The sequence below is a fragment of the Nerophis ophidion genome, linkage group LG14 (assembly GCF_033978795.1).
Source record: "Nerophis ophidion isolate RoL-2023_Sa linkage group LG14, RoL_Noph_v1.0, whole genome shotgun sequence".
In the NCBI taxonomy this organism is placed as follows: domain Eukaryota; kingdom Metazoa; phylum Chordata; class Actinopteri; order Syngnathiformes; family Syngnathidae; genus Nerophis; species Nerophis ophidion.
The window spans coordinates 24,631,658-24,647,415 of record NC_084624.1 but is presented as its reverse complement, the minus strand read 5'-3'; the positions used below and the strand labels follow the sequence as shown (position 1 = coordinate 24,647,415).

The 15,758-nt window shown below is 39.1% G+C and overlaps 1 long non-coding RNA gene across 2 annotated transcripts in view; it reads right to left on the bottom strand.

Annotated features, from left to right (window-relative positions):
- The window catches only part of LOC133568337 (uncharacterized), a 54,385-nt gene that overhangs the window by 21,032 nt on the left and 17,595 nt on the right, over positions 1 to 15,758 (bottom strand). The gene's annotated exons all lie outside the window — the stretch shown is intronic.

Sequence of the window (15,758 nt, the reverse complement as noted above, 5' to 3'; positions counted from 1 at the left end):
TGTAGTGAACAATTACAGCTCCCTTAATATATTGACATTTTTATAATATGTATGGCGATACCACTGATTTTCTTTCCGATCCAATACCGAGTAAAATTCCTGTGCCTTGTTCAGACAGCAGCAGCTGTTAATAGTGATGTCAATGATACAAAATGTGGATTATTACAATCATGCTTTGATTGTGAAAAATGTGGTTGTTGTAACATGCAACATTCCTACCCCAATAAATGCTTTTGATCATCCGTACATGACGTCTTGACCACTTGTATTCAAGCTTCCTTATTGTATACATGTCCTGCTTATTTTTTGCCAATGACATTAATAACATCCTGTCATTTGGTTTTCTACACCAAAATTCATCTATTAATTATTCAACTTCATCGTACTCTAACCTACTCAGTGGCCTAGTGGTTAGAATGTCCGCCCTGAGATCGATAGGTTGTGAGTTCAAACCCTGGCCGAGTCATACCAAAGACTATAAAAATGTGACCCATTACCTCCCTGCTTGGCACTCAGCATCAAGGGTTGGAATTGGGGGTTAAATCACCAAAAATAATTCTCGGGCGCGGCATCGCTGCTGCCCACTGCTCCCCTCACCTCCCAGGGGGTGACCAAGAGGATGGGTCAAATGCAGAGGACAAATTTCACCACACCTAGTGTGTGTGTGACAATCATTGGTACTTTAACTTAACTTTAACTTAATCTTCTTCTTCTTTTCCAGACTTTGGTGCGCTCTACCTTCCACATGTTTCACCCGATTCAAATCGTTTCAACTTCAAACTGTTCAGCCTATTTGGGAATCGCGGACTTTCCCTTGACAAATTCCAAAAATACCCATATTTCCCAGAATTCCAGGTTTTCCGGGACATTTTTCCCCATTCAAAATTAATTGGCCATTTTTCAAACTGCCACCATTTCCACGTTTCAACCTATTCAAACCACTTTCAACACATTCCACCACTCTGGAAATTCAAACTACCCTTTTTCCAAGTTAAAAAAAATTCCAGGATTTTCCAGGATTCCTGGTTTTCCTAAACCCTATTTCCACCCTATTTTTTTTTTCTTGCTAGTACTCCTCCACACATTTTCAACCCACTTCAACCGTTCCACTGTCAAAACATTCCTCTTAATCAGGACAAAAAAAACAAATATGTTTTTTGAACTGGAAAAGTTCCCGGTTTTTCCGAAATTCCAGGAATTTCGTAATACCATTTTTCAATTCAACATGCTAGTACTTCAATATTTCTCAACACATTTGAAAAATCCAATACCAACCATTTCAGCTTATCAGACCAATCAAGGTTTTTTTTTTTTTTTTATAACATTCAAAAAAATTCCTGCTTTTCTCGAAATTCCTAAATTTTGGGGAAATTCCAATTGAAATGAATGGGACTTTCTTCAAAGTTCCACAACTCCCACATTTTTTTTTATCTGATAAAAACATTTCTAACTTCAAAATATTCCTCCCGTTTAGGAATTGTGTGCTCTACTTCAACAGTTCTAAAAAAAAGTCCAGGATTCCAGTTCAACTTCAGCATTGGCGCATTCACACGCATTTCCTTCATGAACGGCCTCATCTAGTTATTTGTTTAATCTTCTAATAGATTCCAAAATAACACCAATATAAAGGGAACAAACTACAGTGTAGACTCAATTCCATGTAAAAAACAAACAAAACAAACAAAAAAACACATATATCATGCCAGAAAATGTGTCCCACGTACATCCCCACTATGTACTAACATGTGGATTATATGTACAGGCTTGCCATTGAACAAAACTTGTAAATTTGGACTCATTTTATTAATCACAAAAAAGCTTAGTAGGGGATACAGAATATTTCAGCATATTTCTGGGCTGCCATTAAATGTGCCCCCCCTCTACATACTGGTACCAAAATATTGGTATCGAGACAATCCTAGTATAAAGATAGGGTGTCCAAAGTTTTTCCACCAAGATCCGCATCTTATAAAATAAAAATTGTGGTGTGCCATTTTGTTATTTTTATATTTCTAATTCTGCAATAAAAAACATTATATTTAAAGACAAAGCTTGATTATATTTAGTATCACCCTATCACTATTTTCTCTTTGTGTTGCACCTTCCTTTGTTTTGTCCTCATTTTTGTTTGAATGGATTTCCATAGCTGACAGATAATAAAATGCACTTTGGAGACCCCGAGTTCATTAAAGGGGTGTTTAAATGTATCCTGTCTCCTGCCACACGTTTTTTTTTTTCTGGTGACGACGCTAACGCCGTGTCATCTTTTACGAGTGTTCTTTTCTAAGCACAACAAATTGCAGAGGCCTGCGTCACATTCATGGTGGTGTCACACTCACAGGACAAAGGACACCGTTGTGTCGTGTCACTTGGACTTGCCTTTCAATAAATACGGGGGGGGGCAAAGTACGGTGACCTTGGCCTGGGCACCGACGTGAGGGGTGGAGATTTGGGACACAATACCCCCATTGAGTGGGGGTCCCTGCATGGGTCTTAACTCTCCATTCCTTCACACACAAAGGCGGCCCCCAATGTTGGTTCAGGGCAGCCCTCCTCCGCCCGGCGAGGAAGAATGGTGACGCATTATTAAGACCGGGAGGAGAGGCGAGGGGAGAATATGTTTGTGCACTGGGAAGGGAGGAGGGGGGGTCTCTGTGACCCCAGGGAACACAACAGAGACGTGTCCGTGAACACGTCACATGATGGCCTTGAATAGTCACATGCTTTAAGATGACATCATAAACTGTTGGTCAACGTGTTGTCCTCATGTCATGAGGTACTGATTTTGGGGGTTTTTTGTCAAAATGATTGAGAAATACATTATTATAATACTTCACCCTGTATTACAAAAAATATGTCTGGGGAGCCAATGTGTATGTGTGTATGAATACACATTTATCTGTACAAAATTGCTGTACAGTATGTGTGTTTGGGTCCCTTTTTTTTCGGGAACACTAATACTAAAAGTCACAATATTCTAAAAATTTTAAGACAGACCACCTAAAAAAAACGAAATAGAATTTGACAGTTTTTTACTGAATGGGACACCCAAAATGTACATGAAAATAAAGAAAGTGGGGTTTACAATATTATCTATGAACAATAAAACACTGAATATTAACAACAGAGCAGATCCTATAGTTGTGTATCTTTGAAAATCAAGCAAAACACAACAAAAATATAAAAAACAGCAAAACATGAACCAAAGTGCAATAAACACCTACAATATGATACATTATCACGTAAAAATCTGCTTCCCCATCCGTTTCTGACACGTGCGTTTGGGGCTGGCTGCTCTGAAAACAAACTATGCGCACTCTGCTTTGTTCCTGGTCTGAGCTGCTGTGACGTAGATTATCGTAATTACTCATAAAACACCCAAAAACTCAGATTTCAACCACTGAAATACTTTCTATAGTTCAAGACTTAATGCCATTTAAAAACAGCACTGCACATCATAATGGTGCCTACAGTTTTGATGTTAGAGGTCTAAAAAAATGATGTAGAACGTCCGGCGGGTCAGATTGAAAATAACTATTGTGGTGACTGAGCTGCCAATTTTTTGTTGTTGTTTTTTTTTATCGTAAAATCTCCTGTTGTTTTTACACTGATTTACAGTAAATGGCAAAACTCGAACACTTTTGTTTTTACTGCGAATTACTGTAAATTGCAAAACTCTGATGACTGAGCTTCCAGTTTGTTGTATTTTTATCCTAAAATCTCTGGTTGTTTTTAAATTGAATTACTGTAAATGGCAAAACTCTACACCTTTTGTTTTTACGGGGAAATTCTGGCACCTGAGATGCCAATTATTTTTACTGTAAAAGCTACGGTTGCTGTTTTTACAAAATTTTCGTGACTGAGCTGCCAGTTTTTGTTTTTTTGCCGTGAAATCTATGGTTGTTTTTACAATGAATTACTGTAAATGGCAAAACTCTACCACTTTGGTTTTTACAGGGAAATTCTGGCACCGAAAATGCCAATTTTATTTACCGTAAAATCTACGATCGTTGTTTTTACGAAATCCTGGTGACTGAGCTTCCAGTTTCTTTTTTTTTATTATTGTAAAATCTCTGGTTGTTTTAACAGTGAATTACTGTAAATGGCAAAACGCTAGCACTTTTTTTTATACGGGGAAATTCTGGCACCTAAGATGACAATTATATTTACCATAAAATCTACGCTCGTTGTTTTTACGAAATCCTGGTGACTGAGCTTTCATTTTTGTATTTTTTTTTACCGTAAAATCTCCTGTTTTTACACTGATTTACTGTAAATGGCAAAACTCGAACACTTTTGTTTTTACAGTGAATTACTGTAAATTGCAAAACCCTGGTGACTGAGCTGACAGTTTTTGTTTTTGTTTTTTATCGTAAAATCTACGATCATTGTTTTTATGAAATCCTGGTGACTGAGCTTCCAGTTAGTTGTTTTTTTATCGTAAAATCTCTGGTTGTTTTTACATAGAATTACTGTAAATGGCAAAAATTCTACACCTTTTGTTTTTACGGGGAAATTCTGGCACCTGAGATGCCAATTCTATTTACTGTAAAAGCTACGGTTGTTGTTTTTACAAAATTTTTTGTGACTGAGTTGCCAGTTTTTGTTTTTTTGCCGTGAAATCTACGGTTGTTTTTACAGTAAATTATTCTAAATGGCAAAACGTTACCACTTTTGTTTATACGGGGAAATTCTGGCACCCAAGATGCCAATTATATGTACCGTAAAATCTATGATTGTTGTTTTTACGAAATCCTGGTGACTGAGCTTCCAGTTACTTTTACCATAAAGTTGTCTAGTTTTTACAGTGCATAACCAAACGGACAAAAAGATGACACTTTTATTTTTACAGTTTTTTTATTATTATTTTTTCTACAGTAAAACCGTCTTTTTTTTACAGTGAGTCTTTACAGAGGATCTATGTGCCGGTAGCATCCTGAACAAGCACAGGATATGTCGTTACTTGTGCTATTTTACTTTACTATATCCTCCTGCTGACCTTTACGAAACATGTCTTTGTGGTCTATTCTTTTTCTCAGGAATTACACATTTGGGATAAAATACAGTATATGCAAAACATAAATATCCACTGCAGTAGACGCTGCTATGCAAGGAAGAGGGCAACATGTACATGATTATCTACACCTTTCCGATTACCATCCCATCCATCCATCCGATTACCTCACAGACTTATTAATGTCCAGTTATAAAATACAAGTTCTTTGTGCAAGTTGTCAGTTTGGTCTTTATCCTCACACTTTTAAAAGGCTCAGCGCAGGAATCACATCCTCCGATGACTTTTCAAAACGTCTTCAGAGCTCCTCCAAAGACCGTTTAACCAGCACTCGCTTGGCCGCGGCACCTTGTTATATCTGTGCTTATAAAGGTGTTTTTTTTTACGACTGAACTAATGTACCTTTTGTTTTTACTCCATATTACTGACATGTAAACATTGCATCTTTTGAAAATGTATAAGGGAGGCTTTATGTGTAGCTAATGATGTCAGAGACTAGTAACACAGGAGGAAAATCCCTCCTATGGAAAGGCAACCAAGCACCGGCAAGAAAAAAGAGAGACTTTCATCAAGAAGACAGGCAGATCCAGGAAACAGATTAGGGAGTTCATAAACACGCTTTGGCACAGGAGAATCTCCAGGAAATGGAGTGAAAAGAGGAACAAGGGGCTGTGAGGAAGAGAGCAGTTTAAGGACTAACAAATGCTGTCTTTGCTTGTCCGTCCGCATCCTGAATGACACTTTAGCATCTCGCTGGCAGACAGCGGGCACAGCAGGCAGCTGGCGCTGGCATATATGATCCGTCATCTTCCATCCATTTCCTCCACACACGCCGTCTCCACCGCCGCTCTCATCCGTTTGCAGCCGCATCGAATCATCGCCGCAAATCTGCTCCCTCCCGGGCCTCTCCTCTGCATTGTCTATAAACTGTCCTGCCTCTGGGGATTGAATTGCCTTTCAACTAACCCGCCCACACAAAAAAAACCCTCAAAACAGTCATTAAAAGTCGTCAAAATCATTATCCTTCTTAAAGATAAACACCAGAGTGACAGACACATGATAAAGCACAAAGGCCTTAAAGGGGAACATTATCGCCAGACCTATGTAAGCGTCAATATATAACTTGATGTTGCAGAAAAAAGATCATGTGTTTTTTTAACCGATTTCCGAACTCTAAAAGGGTGAATTTGGCGATTTAAACGCCTTTCAATTGTTCGCTGTCGTAGCAATGACCTTTCACCTGTGACGTCACAACATGAAGCAATCCGCCATTTTCTCAAACACATTACACACACCAGGTCAAATCAGCTCTGTTATTTTCCGTTTTTTCGACTTTTTTCCGTACCTTGGAGACATCATGCCTCATCGGTGTGTTGTCGGAGGGTGTAACAACACGATCAGGGACGGATTTAAGTTGCACCAGTGGTCAAAAGATGCGAAAGTCCCTCGTTTGTTCTGCACACTGTACCGACGACAGCTATGCCACGACAGAGATGGCACACAGATGTGTGGATATCCTGCGACACTCAGAGCAGATGCATTTCCAACGACAAAGTCAACGAAATCACAAAGGGGAGTTTTGTTGATGTTATTGACTTATGTGCTAATCAGACATATTTGGTCCTGGCATGACTGCAAGCTAATCATTGCTAACATGCTATTTAGGCTAGCTGTATGTACATATTGCATCATTATGCCTCATTTGTAGCTGTATTTGCATCCTGCCTTTCCCTCCACCCACATTTAATGCCAAACAAACACATACCAATCGTTGGTTGGAAGGCGATCGCCGAATTCGTCCGCGCTTCCTCTCGTGCCGCTGTCTGTCGTGATATGGCTCAATAGCGTCAGTTTCTTCTTCAATTTCGTTTTCGCTATCTACTTCCACATTCCAACCATCCGTTTCAATACATGCGTAATCTGTTGAATCGCTTGCGCCACTGAAATCAGAGTCTGAATCCAAGCTACTATGCTATACCTTTCTGTACTATCCGCCATGTTTGTTTCTGGTGGCTTAACGCAGTGACGTCACAGGACAATAGACAGGTGGATATAACGACGGTTAAAATCAGGCACTTTGAAGCCGTTTTTCCGGATATGGCGTGATTGGTAAAATTTTGAGAAAAACTTCGAAAAATAAAATAATTCACTGGGAACTGATTTTTATTGGTTTTAACCCTTCAAAAATTGTGATAGGGGAACTGCACATTTTTTCGGAATCTTCACAATCCTTCTAAGAGACAAGAACACATATTTTTTTAGTATTCTAAATAGTAAAACAACGCTTTTAAGAAGCAGCTACCAACCATTCCACCCCTAAATCACTCTAAAAATGCATCCAAAAACCAGCAACAGTACTTCATTTACATCCCGTAATCTCTATACCATGGGTGGCCATTACGTCGATAGTGGAAGGTGTGTCGGTCTAGCGCTACAATATAAATATAAATGATTGCTAAAAATTAACAATCATCAATCTTCACCAAGACCTCACTTTTGTCACTTCATTGACATTCACGGCACTCCAGGGTCTTGTGAGATGACATTGGCTGCTGCCTGATCATTATTAAGAAAAAATGACCGACAGGAAGGCGAGAAACATTTTTTATTTCAACAAACTCTCGTGCCATACCTGCCATCACAACTCTAAAGACCGACTGCACACAATAAAAGCGCTGCTCTATCCTGCCTGCACTAACAAAATAAGAGTCTCAGAAAGCTAGCATGCACAAGCTACAGAGTTTGCCGCCAATGTATTTCTTGTAAAGTGTATAAAAAGGAGTATGGAAGCTGGACATATAAGATGGCAAAAAGGAACCACTTTCATGTGGTATTGGACAGAAAGGAGGCCTTTTTTCTTCTCCATTTAAAAATGTGGTCGTTATCATCACTGCTGTCTGCTAGCGGGGTGTATAAAATAGTCAGGAAGTGTCATGAATACAAAGGATTCTGGGTATTTGTTGTGTTGCGTTTATGTTGTGTCACTGGGAGGATGTTCTCCCGAAATGTGTTTGTCGTTCTTAATTGGTGTGGCTTCACAGCGTGGCGCATATTACTAAGAGTGTTAAAATTGTTTATATCACAACCATTAGTGTACTCTGTGTCACCCAGTATGCCTTGCAGTCGTGCGCGTGTTGCCGCGGACGCCACACACAACATGATGCTGGACTGACAAGCAGATTGTACATGTTGCAGAGGGCGACAAAGCGAATGGTTTCATAGCACACCCTAATACTTATTATCTGGGTGACTGCCGGCAGTCATTCAAGAGAATAATAGCATCTCCTATTGTCTTCTTCGCTATATGACAGGGGTCCTAAATGGCTCTTTGAATGGCAAAAGATACGGATCCCAGAACCATGTATATCAAATATTTTCGGATGGTTCAACCGCCACCCACCCGAATCTAATTAAAATCTATTTTTTCGTCATGTCAACCGCCCGACCCGCGATTATATATATATATATATATATATATATATATCTTTACGGTGGCAGAGGGGTTAGTGCGTCTGCCTCACAATACGAAGTTCCTGCAGTTCTGGGTTCAAATCCAGGCTCGGGATCTTTCTGTGTGGAGTTTGCATGTTCTCCCCGTGAATGCGTGGGTTCCCTCCGGGTACTCCGACTTGTCCAGGGTGTACCCCGCCTTCCGCCCGATTGTAGCTGAGATAGGCGCCAGCACCCCCCGCGACCCCAAAAGGGAATAAGCGGTACAAAATGGATGGATGGATATATATATATATATATGAAGATTAAGTAAATCCCCTCGACTTAGTCATTTGAAAAGTAGCTCGCCTGCTGAAAAAGTGTGGGCACCCCTGATCTATAATAACCAAGTGTAGCGACATTGTTTTTGTAAGAGCAAACACTGAGGAACTCTTTTTCTAGCGACAACATGGTACGGCATTAGTAGTAAGCTAACTTCTGCGACAGCAGCTGAATGGCTTTTGAGTTTTTATTGCACAACACAATGCAATAGGACACCAATCTCACTGACTGAAAAACATGAACAATCATGTTACAGTATCTGTCAAGTTTTATTTCATGTTTAGTTCGTACACAGCTAGCTTGACAGCAATATATGTACTGCATGCATCATGATAAATATTATAGTGACCTACTCGATGGGCAGTTGTCTGTTTAGTCACGTTTTTCCAGTTGATTTTGGGTAAGCACTACATTTATGTCAGCATAAATATGCTCCAAGTTCCATATTTGCAGCGTCAAGTCAAGCCTGTCTCGACTCTCTCGACTTCCGTCTGCTCCACGGTTTCAGCCTCGCTTCGTGCAAATTATTAAATGCTTTTGAGCGGTATATAAAATGAAAATAAATAAATAATTTATACAGATACTGAAAGTAGTTTTAAAAAAAATAACATCCATCCATCCATCCATTTTATACCTCTTGTCCCTTTTGGGGACGCTGGTCATGCCAATTAAACAAAATCCATCCATCCATCCATCCATTTTCTACAGCTTGTCCCTATCTCAGCTACATGCGGGCAGAAGGCGGTGTACACCCTGGACAAGTCGCCACCTCATCACAGGGCCAACATATAGACAGACAACATTCACACTCACATTCACACACTAGGGCCAATTTAGTGTTGCCAATCAACCTATCCCCAGGTGCATGTCTTTGGAAGTGGGAGGAAGCCAGAGTACCCGGAGGGAACCCACGCAGTCAAGGGGAGAACATGCAAACTCCACACAGAAATATCCTGAGCCCAGCATTAAACCCAGGACCTTCGTATTGTGAGGCACATGTACTAACCCATGTACACCGTGCTGCCAAATCAAACAAATTTTGGACTTTTGTCTTTATGAAAAATAAGTATTTTTAAAAAACATTTAATTCATAAAATATGCACCAGCTCCACCAAAATGCTACTTTTTTTCAGTGAATGCCCCACTTGTTTGGGCAGCTGTTTCTGTGTAATCACACTCACTGACAAGAAATGAGATACGTTTTTGTAATGTTTAAAAATACATATTCAAAAAAAAATGCAAGAATTATGTCTTTAAGAAAAATAAACAAATTATTAAATGCTTTTGAGCGGCGTAAAACAATGCCAGATACAACATAAAAATAACAAATAAATAATTACTACAGGTACTGAGAGTAGTTTGAAAAAAATAACAATCAAACAAAATGGTGGACTTTTGTCTTTAAGAAAAATAAGCAATTTTTTTTTTTTAATTTAATATATAAAATATGCACCAGCTGCACAAAAATGATACTTTTATTGGAGGATGCCTCACAGGTTGGGGCAAAATTTCATGAAAATCAGTTGATCTGTTTTTGTGTCATCGCACTCGAAATGAGGTCCGTTTTTGTAATGTTTAAAAATACTTTAAAAAATGAAGGAATTCTGCCTTTAAGAAAAAAGGGTAAATTATTAAATGCCTTTGAGCGGTACATAAAATAAAAATAAATAAATATCCTTTCTAGAGATAAAACAATGTCAGATACAACATAAAAAATAAAAATAGCAATTACACAAAATGTTGGACTTCTGTCTTTAGGAAACAAAAACTAATTATTAAATGCTTTTGAGCGGTATACAAAATAAAAAATAAATAAATAAATACATAATTTCTACAGATACTGAGAGTAGTTTAAAAAAATTAACAATAAAATGTTGGACTTTCGTCTTTAAGAAAAATAAACAAATTATTAAATGCTTTTGAAACAATGTCAAATACAACATTAAAAATATGTATATTTCTACAGATACTGAGAGCAGTTAAAAAAATTAACAATTAAACAAAATGTTGGACTTTTGTCTTCAATAATTTTTTTTTATTTTTTTTTTACATCTCTAACATGCACCAGCTGCACCAAAAGGCCACTTTTTTCAGAAAAAGTTGGGCAACATTTCATGGAAATGAGTTGAGCTGTTTACTAATAAGCAAATCTAACTTCCTATGTGGTGGTCGTATCTTCTCTCTCTCGCAGCCCAAATCCCCCCTTTTAAGATCTGAGGATCAACATCACCTCTTGAATATATTCCCCAAAATATGCACAAACAAGACCCAGAATCCTCGTCCGCCCAATCCAACTCTGCATAATCTGCATTCTGGAACACTTTCTTCATGTGTGCTGCTTCAAAGGAAACACCATGTTAACACTATGGCCGACACTCTCAGTGCACAGTGCACATCTTGACAGAGCTAATTAAGGAGGCTCCTCTACTCCATTTGAAACTCATCTGAATAGGAGGGAAAGTGAGTCAGCACTAGGGTTGTACGGTATACCGGTACTAGTATAGTATCGTGGTACTAATCAATTAAAAACGGTACTATACTGTCCAGGGTGTACACCGCCTTCCGCCCGATTGTAGCTGAGATAGGCGCCAGCGCCCCCCGCGACCCCGAAAGGGAATAAGCGGTAGAAAATGGATGGATGGACTATACTCTGTTTAAAAGTACCAGTTTGCCATATTTTTCTTTCACAGGCATGATGGTGCATCGCCACGTCGTGACATTGCTGGTTTTACTAGCGGAGGAGCATGTACACCAGCGCACAATCACGGAGTACTTACAAGCAGACAGTGTGTAGACAGAAAAGGGAGAATGGACGCATGTTGGCTTACAAACTAAAGATAACAGTGAAACTATAACACTGAAACGCCCTCAGGAAGAGGTGCTTTAAAAGGGAACATTATCACCAGACCTATGTAAGCGTCAATATATACCTTGATGTTGCAGAAAAAAGACCATATCTTTTTTTAACCGATTTCAGATATCTAAATGGGTGAATATTGGCGAATTAAAAGCCTTTCTATTATTTGCTCTCGGAGCAATGACGTCACGTTGTGACGTCACCTAGGTAGTCAATCGTCAAACACATTATACACATCGAGTCAAATCAGCTCTGTTATTTTCCATTTTTTCGACTGTTTTCCGTACCTTGGAGACATCATGCCTCGTCGGTGTGTTGTCGGAGGGTGTTACAACATTATCAGGGACAGATTCAAGTTGATTTACATAGAATGTGCATTGATTAGCACAGCATGCTAATCAATGCTAACATGCTATTTACCGGCGATGCTAAGGCAGACATGGCACAGAGATGTATGGATAACCTGCAGATGCATTTTCAACGATAAAGTCAACGAAGTCACAAAGGTGAGTTTTGTTGATGTTATTGACTTATGTGCTAATCAGACATATTTGGTCACGGCATGACTGCCAGCTAATCGATGCTAACATGCTATTTAGGCTAGCTGTATGTACATTTGTAGCTATATTTGCATCCAGCGTTTCCCTCCACCCAAATTTAATGCCAAACAAACACTTACCAATTGACGGATTTAAGTTGATACAGTGTCACAAGATGCGAAAGTCCCGAACGTTTCTTCTGCACATTTTACCGGCGATGCTAAGGCAGACATGGCCGAATAGCGTCAATAGCTATTCGCTCAATAGCTTCAGTTTCTTCTTCAATTTCGTTTTCGCTATCTGCCTCCATACTCCAACCATCCGTTTCAATACATGCGTAATCTGTTGAATCGCTTGCGCCACTGAAATCAGAGTCTGAATCCAAGCTACTATGCTATACCTTTCTGTACTATCCGCCATGTTTGTTTCTGGTGGATTAACGCAGTGACGTCACAGGACAATAGACAGGTGGATATAACGACGGTTAAAATCAGGCACTTTGAAGCCGTTTTTCCGGATATGGCGTGATTGGTAAAATTTTGAGAAAAACTTCGAAAAATAAAATAATTCACTGGGAACTGATTTTTATTGGTTTTAACCCTTCAAAAATTGTGATAGGGGAACTGCACATTTTTTCGGAATCTTCACAATCCTTCTAAGAGACAAGAACACATATTTTTTTAGTATTCTAAATAGTAAAACAACGCTTTTAAGAAGCAGCTACCAACCATTCCACCCCTAAATCACTCTAAAAATGCATCCAAAAACCAGCAACAGTACTTCATTTACATCCCGTAATCTCTATACCATGGGTGGCCATTACGTCGATAGTGGAAGGTGTGTCGGTCTATCGCTACAATATGAATATAAATGATTGCTAAAAATTAACAATCATCAATCTTCACCAAGACCTCATTTTTGTCACTTCATTGACATTCACGGCACTCCAGGGTCTTGTGAGATGACGATGGCTGCTGCCTGATCATTATTAAGAAAAAATGACCGACAGGAAGGCGAGAAACATTTTTTATTTCAACAAACTTTCGTGCCATACCTGCCATCACAACTCTAAAGACCCACTGCACACAATAAAAGCGCTGCTCTATCCTGCCTGCACTAACAAAATAAGAGTCTCAGAAAGCTAGCATGCACAAGCTACAGAGTTTGCCGCCAATGTATTTCTTGTAAAGTGTATAAAAAGGAGTATGGAAGCTGGACATATAAGATGGCAAAAAGGAACCACTTTCATGTGGTATTGGACAGAAAGGAGGCCTTTTTTCTTCTCCATTTGAAAATGTGGTCGTTATCATCACTGCTGTCTGCTAGCGGGGTGTATAAAATAGTCAGGAAGTGTCATGAATACAAAGGATTCTGGGTATTTGTTGTGTTGCGTTTATGTTGTGTCACTGGGAGGATGTTCTCCCGAAATGTGTTTGTCGTTCTTAATTGGTGTGGCTTCACAGCGTGGCGCATATTACTAAGAGTGTTAAAATTGTTTATATCACAACCATTAGTGTACTCTGTGTCACCCAGTATGCCTTGCAGTCGTGCGCGTGTTGCCGCGGACGCCACACACAACATGATGCTGGACTGACAAGCAGATTGTACATGTTGCAGAGGGCGACAAAGCGAATGGTTTCATAGCACACCCTAATACTTATTATCTGGGTGACTGCCGGCAGTCATTCAAGAGAATAATAGCATCTCCTATTGTCTTCTTCGCTATATGACAGGGGTCCTAAATGGCTCAATGCCAGATACAACATAAAAATAACAAATAAATAATTACTACAGGTACTGAGAGTAGTTTGAAAAAAATAACATCTCCCTCCATACTCCAACCATCCGTTTCAATACATGCGTAATCTGTTGAATCGCTTAAGCCGCTGAAATCCAAGTCGGAATCCAAGCTAATGTCGCTATATCTTGCTGTGCTATCCGCCTGGATAGCATGTATATCTGATGACGTCACAGGAAAATGGACGGTGGCTTCACATATAGCGAAAATCAGGCACTTTAAAGCCTTTTTTCGGGATATTGCGTGATCGGTAAAATTTTTTTAAAAACTTCGAAAAATAAAATAAGCCACTAGGAACTGATTTTTATTGGTTAACCCTTCTGAAATTGTGATAATGTTCTCCTTTAAGACATGGCTAGAGGTTAACGTCCATCCGCAATCTGCGGTGTTTTAGCTACTTCTAAATGACTAATCCTCGTCTCCATCGTGACAAATAAAGTAAGTTTCTTACAAGTATCATCCATGCAGGACGAGGAATAGCTAAACATGCTTCACTACACACCGTAGGAGGATACAATAGCTCAGCGGAATCACAATGTAAACAAATGCCATGGATGGATCTACACCTGGCATCCACTGTAATGATACCAAGTACAAGAGCGTATCTAGTCGATACTACTATGAGTACATCTATATTTTTTATCGTCACAAAATCTTTTTTTTCTTTTTTTAAAATTCAAATTATGTTTATAAACTCAGGATGTATGTCCCTGGACACATGAGGACTTTGAATAAGACCAATGTATGATCCTGTATCAACTTAGTATTGGAATCGATACCTAAATTTGTGGTATCATCCAAAACTAATGTAAAGTATCAAACGACAGAAAAATAAGTGATTATTACATTTTAACAGAAGTGTAATAAGGAAATATTAACAGTGAATGAAGAAGTAGATTAATAGTATTTTTTTTACAGCTTGTCCTTTATAATGTTGACAAAATAATAGAATGATAAATGACACAATATGTTACTGCATACGTCAGCAGACTAATTAGGAGCCTTTGTTTGCTTACTTACTACTAAAAGACAAGTTGTCCAGTATGTTCACTGTTTTTTTTAAGGACTAAATTGCAATACTAAACATATGTTTAATGTACCCTAAGATGTTTTGTTAAAATAAAGCCAATAATGCCATTTTTATGGTCCCCTTTATTTAGAAAACTATCAAACGGTATTGACAAGGTATCAAAAAGTTTGGAAATACATTTTGGTACCGGTATGGGGACAACCCCAGTAAGCACAGATTAAACATGCAGGAAAAGACATGACGGCGACTCTCCTATGTATGCGACACTCGTGAGTGGCGGACCAGCGTGGAGGAAACAGGAATGGGAGGAAACAGCAGCCTGGTGCACAGAGGGGGTGAAGGCGCCAAAAGAGCAGCTGCCGACATTTCTAAAAAGCTCTGGTAAGAGCTCTTAAACACCAGCGAGTGACTAATAATGGAAAGAGGCAGAAAAGACACTTAAATCACGTGTGATGCTTTTGACCTTCTCTGCTTTTGTGCTGCAGGATAATTGTTTTAGACCAGCACCATAAGTGCTGCTGTCTACTGCAACAAAATGTCTTTGGTTGCCAGATCCACCCAAAACAACTCCTCTTGCACTTCCTGTCGTACTTATTGCCATTTGGAGGCTGCAGGTAGGGTTGTACACTCCACCCTGAACCCATTTGAACAAGATAAGTGTGTTCCAGATTGTCGAATAAATAAATAAACAAATAGTATAATAAGTAAGAGGAAACGGTATTAAACATTAGCTACCTTGTATAACAGTT